We start from the raw sequence: 6000 nt of genomic DNA, 5'->3' as shown, positions 1-6000 counted from the left end.
TTGGGCTGTGACTCAATTTGGAGATGAATGGACGTAACAGCCGTCAGCAGAGCTGGCAGTAGACCGCGCTAAGAGCAGAATGTTGTCTCTGGAATGTACTTGTATGTGGAGATGAGTGCCAATCCGAGGCAGCCTTTCCTGTATCCTTTTCTTTTTCCTGGATGTGCCTTTAACTGGGTGTTGCCTAGCTGAGCATGTTTAATACCGTATTAGATTTTATGCCTTGTCAGCACAGGATTAGCAACCGGAGTTTTGCAATGGCTGATGAGCAAGCGGTTGTGGAGTTGCTGTTCCTGAAAGGCTGCATGTCTCAGAAAGACAGTAGAGTGTTTATGAAGATTTTAATGTTTTAATAAAATATTTAACTAATAAAATATTTAAATAACTTTATTTTTAAAGAATAAAATACTTGACCAGTGTCCCATTTACAAGATGTTTTCATTTACTTTTCAGGAATCTTTTAGAAGCACAGACAATGTGCATTTGGATCTTGATTTGAATCATTCAAGGTGCTCATCTTAAAGGTAACAGGTTTGTTCTTAGGAAGTTCTTGTTGAGAAGAAACTGTAAATATTTCCATAGTAATTTTAATTTGAAGGCATCTTGTTACTGAATTCTGACTCTGCTTATTCAGTGAAAATCTAGTAAATGCAGTACATAGTTGATGCCAGCCTTGATGCATTTTTCAGAAGCAGTGTTTCCTTGATTTGTGTAACTGCAGCATGCTTTCACTGTACAAGGTGTAACCTTTCCTGGTGCTCATGACAACACTGCAATCTTTTTTTTTTTTTTTTGCATGTCTTTGACAGAAAGAATTTTTCAGGGAACTAGAAGAAAGATGGGAATTGAAAGGCTCTGAAAAAACATTACATGAACCAGTAATTTATAAAACCCAATCCATAGCTTGCTGGTCACTGTGATGAGAAACTAAAAATGTTAAGACTGAAGCCCACATGGAATGCAAGGTGTGATCCTACCATCATCATGTTGCTCACAAAAACCAAAACAGAGCTTGTAATCTTCTGTAACCTTTGAGTATATTACTACCTCCTGGTAGACTTCAATTTTAAGCAAATTCTGTGGTGGCACTTTCATTTAAAAGGAAGCTAAAAAGGGGGGAAATGTAATTTCAATCCCACCCTCAGTCTGAACAATTCAAAACTACATCTCCTGATTCCCAACAAACAACCTTTCTTAATTATTGGTTGAAGACTCATATGCCGGAAAGAGAACATAAGAATTTACTGTTAAGGCTAGTGAGAGTCACTCAGGACTATCCTCTCTGTTTCATTTATTGACTAGTAAAGGTAAACTGCAGAAGTGTCTCGTGAGCACCTATATCCTTTACTGGATCCAGGCTACAGAGTACTTCCAGGGATCATAAGCGTAGCCTTTTTTTGTGTTTGATTTCTGTTTTGCGTGATAAGGATTAATGGTGGCTACCACCTGTAGAGAATACTTTGATCTACATCTAAAGCATAATCAGTGTTTACCAAGTAGTTAGCTCTCTCTTTACTTTAACTTGCACTGAAACCATTTGCATAGTGCTATTACTAACTCTAAGCTAACTCCTCTCTCAAAAGTCTTTTATCATAAACCAATTATTTTTCTGAGTGATCATTATTTTCACTTAAAACAAATACACATGGCAAAATGAATGCCTACTGTGTCAGCCAGTAAGTAATGGACTCTTTGTGGACACAATCAGGAAATGTGCCTTTTGTTTCCGTGCACCTGTTGCTGTATTACAAATAAAATCACCCAATGTTTTATTAGATGAGAAGCCCTAATGAAATTGTACCAGCCTTTACCAGGAAGTCTATTGAAAACATTCAGCAGCTGCTTCAGTCTCAGTTCATTTACACTGATAGGATTGTTTTGTCCTTCTCCTTATGCTCTAAGTGAGAAAGCTACAGTGCCGTGCTGGCATACAGCAGAGCCTTGGACCATTCCAAACCACTCTCCTCCAACTCCCTTTGAAGTATTTGATCAGAATCAGTAATAAATCATGCTCAGCAGTTAAGTGCCTATGACCTGTAAAAGTTTGTTAGAAGTCAGTGTCCCAGCTCTTACATGGGAGCTCTTACAATAATACAGCTCTTACAATAATACAACCATCAATCAGAAAAAGGAGGGGCGACAAAGGAAAATAATTAGGCTGTAGCTTCAATTGTCCCAGCTCTCAGTGTTTTGCAAACATCAGCTTACAGCACATATACCCTTACAGCACGGTGGTAAAGCAGGTAAAGATCTACTGTCTTCTTCCGATTTTATAGAGAGGGATTGATCAGAGAGGTTAAGAATCAAATCAGTCAGCCCTTCTTATTAGACAAAATACCTAAGTAGCCTGAGGAATCCTCTGGAATGAGCTGGGGGTCAGCCTTGTTCAATATAGTTAAATATCAGCACTCTTTCTCTAACGGTCCCTAACAGAAGTGATCTCTCTGTCTCTTCTGTATTTAAAAGTCAGCACATAGCTGTGCTGGCAAGTAGGTGGAGACTCTTTCACAGAATAGACCATAGTTCCTAGCAAGAGTTGCCTAATTTAAAAGAAAAGGTAACCCTTGCAATAATCCCCATGCTAAATGCTGAACAGTAGATCTTACATTAAAACCGCTAAGAAGTTGCATCATACCCGCTTTGGACATTGGAAAATGTTTGATAAAGACTTTCTGGTAAAAATAGCATAACGAAGACTTTTGTTCAAACTTGCATGATTCAAACATTTCTAGGTTTGGTTTTAAAAATGTATGAGACGTAGCTGGATGAAATGTCAGCCCAGCAGTAAGCGATACAACCCTGCCCTCCCACAGCGGCGAGGGGATGAATAGCTACGCCTGTGGGCAGAATGTGCAGTACGAGGCCGCGCAGTCCCCACGTGTCTCCTGCTGGGGCGTTCCTTTCTAACCGCCGCGTGTGAGCAGAAAAATTACCACCAGAGTCTGTCCCTGTCCCTTTTTTGTGATGTTACAGGTTTGTGGATCTACGCTGAGTTCTTCCCAGTGCAACTCCATGAAGAATTTAGACTCAAATATAAGGAAGTAAGACAACTACAAGCTTCCTAGAACTCAAAGAAATAATACATATAGAATCTATATGTATAGAACCTTCCTATCGGAAAAGCGGGTCTGAAGTGATACACTGCAGTGTGCCTCAAGCAGTTGTTGGTGAATGGCTTTGGCATCCCCAGTTTGGCCTGCCATGAATAAAGTCAAGCCAGGGGTGCCACTAACTCTTTGGCTCCTCTGTCTGCTCCGCTTTGCTTTATTTCACAACCGGTCTCTTTGAGCCCGTCCTACTGGTTTTTTCAGTCACCTTGAGATGGCCCTTCTCTCCTTCTCTCTTTAAGCACTAACCAGAGGAGGAAGAGGGAAAGAGGGAAGTGAATTTGGATGTTAGAAGGACTCAGCTCTCCCTTAATAACTAAGTGAAGGCCAGAGCATCTTTCCCGGCATGCTTAAGGGCCAGCACCATTTTAAGATCACCAGTTGTTGCCATCGGATCCATGTATTGGGATTCTGCACCTCACTGGCTTACAGACCCACCACCTCCTTGGTGCCAGTATCAAAAATTTCCTAGTGCCTGGAGCCAAAGCCATGAGCTCCTTCAGCAGGGCTGGCCCAGGAAAGGGCCCGTGCCGGGTGTGCCCCCGGTCTTGTGCAGAGCAGAGCCCGTGTCTGTTCTGTGAAAGGCAGGACGGAGCCTTACTTGAAAATCCTGTCTCTTACCCCAAGCTAATGGCAGTGCATAGCAACGTAGGGCACCTAGATTAGAATAAGGCAAATTTTGGGGATGGGGAAGAAGGGAAGGACACATCCCTGTTCTGAATGGCTGGGCTGCGTCATCTACAGTCAGGTCCACAGGGACCAAGAGCTCGTTTAGGCTCTGGAACACCCAGTGATGGGGAAGCCGGTCTTCTGTCCGCACTGTGGTGTCTCCAGGGAAGCAAACAGTAGGTACTGGTACTTAACTCTTCCACAGCAGTCTTTTCTCCAGGTGGTGTTTAGGTGTATTTCATTTTGTAAATTGCTTAGGTTTGTGGCTGGAGTATAGAAGTTGTGGCATGGGGATTGCAAGGGGCGACCAGCTCAGCGACTGCATGGGGGAGGAAAAGGGCAGGGCACAACAGCAAGGAGGGTGAAAAGGGTTTAGTCTGTAAACAGAGCTCACTAGAACTGAACCTGCCAACAGATCCAAGAGGGATTCTGACGGGGACTTCCAACTGCTGCCAGTAAAACAACTGCAGCTGGAAGAGGAGGTTTCTCTGTTGCCCAGTGCTTTTGATGCCAACTGGGAAGTTTGAATATTACCTTGCTGTCATTGTGACCCTATTAGAAAAGAATTATGTTCTCGGAGGAGCTGGAGCTGAGCAACCCTGCGAGGCTCTTACAGCTTAGTGCCACAGCATGTTACGTGCTGAGAGAAATGCAGGTGGCTGCAGGAAGGAAAATAAGGGGCTAAGCCAGGCAGGTACATTTTCCACATTTCTACATTAAATGTTTACATAAGGCAGGTGCTTCTGTCAGCCCTTCTCCTGACCTAACAAAAGGAAGGCAAGTCCTGGTTGAAGTGTAACTTAAGAGTCGACCGAGGAACTGATACGTTCTCCATTTTTCTTTACCTGCCCTTCGTGCTGTGTGATGCTCTGTGAACTCCATCCAGTATTGATTTCAAACAGAAACAGGCCTAAATGAGCAAAATATATATATACACACCCTATAAAATGTATATATTTAAAAAAAAAATCAGAAAAATTTGCTATATGATATGTAGCAGGTGAAAGTAAACGCAGCTGCTACAAGGGTACTTTGCTATTAGGAAGTCGCTTATCATCCCAGATACAAGCATCCCCACCAGCGCTGTAACATTTCTACAGATAAGAAATATGCAAGTTTGTCAAAGAATAATTTTTAATTATTTCTTAATTGCTAGAGGAAGATCTGCCTTTAAGAACACTGGAATACCACAAGTGAGCTGAGGTTGTATCCATACCAGAGCAGAGCGTCCTTGGATCTAACATCTCTGCTAAATACTGACCTGCATTAATTACTGATTTGTGTTTTACCAGTGATTACTTAATTCCCAAAAAGTTAGGAATAATCGTATTTTCTTGCAAAGAAAAATAATCAGAAAATTATATTGGGTATATAAAACACTGGGAGGACTATCAGTAAGACCACTATAAAATTTTATTGCAGGAAGGACATTTTAATAGACTAGTTATTTAAATAACTTTCCACTATATATATATATATATGTATATATATATATACATACTTGTTCCCATAAGGTCACCCTAGACTCTGGAAGTTAAAAGTCAAAACCAGTAAGAAGAACTTTGAAATACCCGATATAAAAGTGACCTGATAAGTAACTAAACATGGCCGGTACCTTTGTGATTTTCTCTCTTAGGACTGGAAGTGTTTGTCAGGATACCAGAAGTCCACTCACAGTTTTACTATTATTGTAATCACTTCTCTCATTATCTCATTGCAAAATAATTCTGAAGTATTTGGGGAATATTTGTAGAAAATGCTAGATTACAGGAATGGGTCATGACGTCCTTTCCTTAACCACTGAACAGCTCCAACGAGATCTCTTTCTTCACACTACTTCTTCAGCAGATTCAGCTGTTCACTGCAGATCAAGTGAAGGAGCTTAAGGCCAATTCAATGTCTACAGCTGTGTCAGTCTGGAACTCTACTAGGGTGACGGTACAAATTTTTGATAGTTAATTTTGTGCTCCAGACACTTGTCCCAAGGCCACAGGTGGGTAGTGCTGGCATTATCGCACACCTCCGCTTAACAGGAAGCAGATGGCAACATTGCTGAGTTACTTATTATTTGACCATTTCAACCTTATTTTCCCAGCAAGGCCCTTAAGATCTTATTTCACTTGTAGGAGGAAACATGCTTGAAACATAATTGAAATCCTCTGTGTTAATTTCTTCAAGAACTGGCAGTGGCTCTGCTGCCTGCTGTGAACCACTGCTAGACACA

The sequence above is a fragment of the Mycteria americana genome, chromosome 7 (genome assembly GCF_035582795.1).
Source record: "Mycteria americana isolate JAX WOST 10 ecotype Jacksonville Zoo and Gardens chromosome 7, USCA_MyAme_1.0, whole genome shotgun sequence".
Taxonomy (NCBI): Eukaryota; Metazoa; Chordata; class Aves; order Ciconiiformes; family Ciconiidae; genus Mycteria; species Mycteria americana.
Note: the sequence above shows the minus strand (reverse complement) of the source record.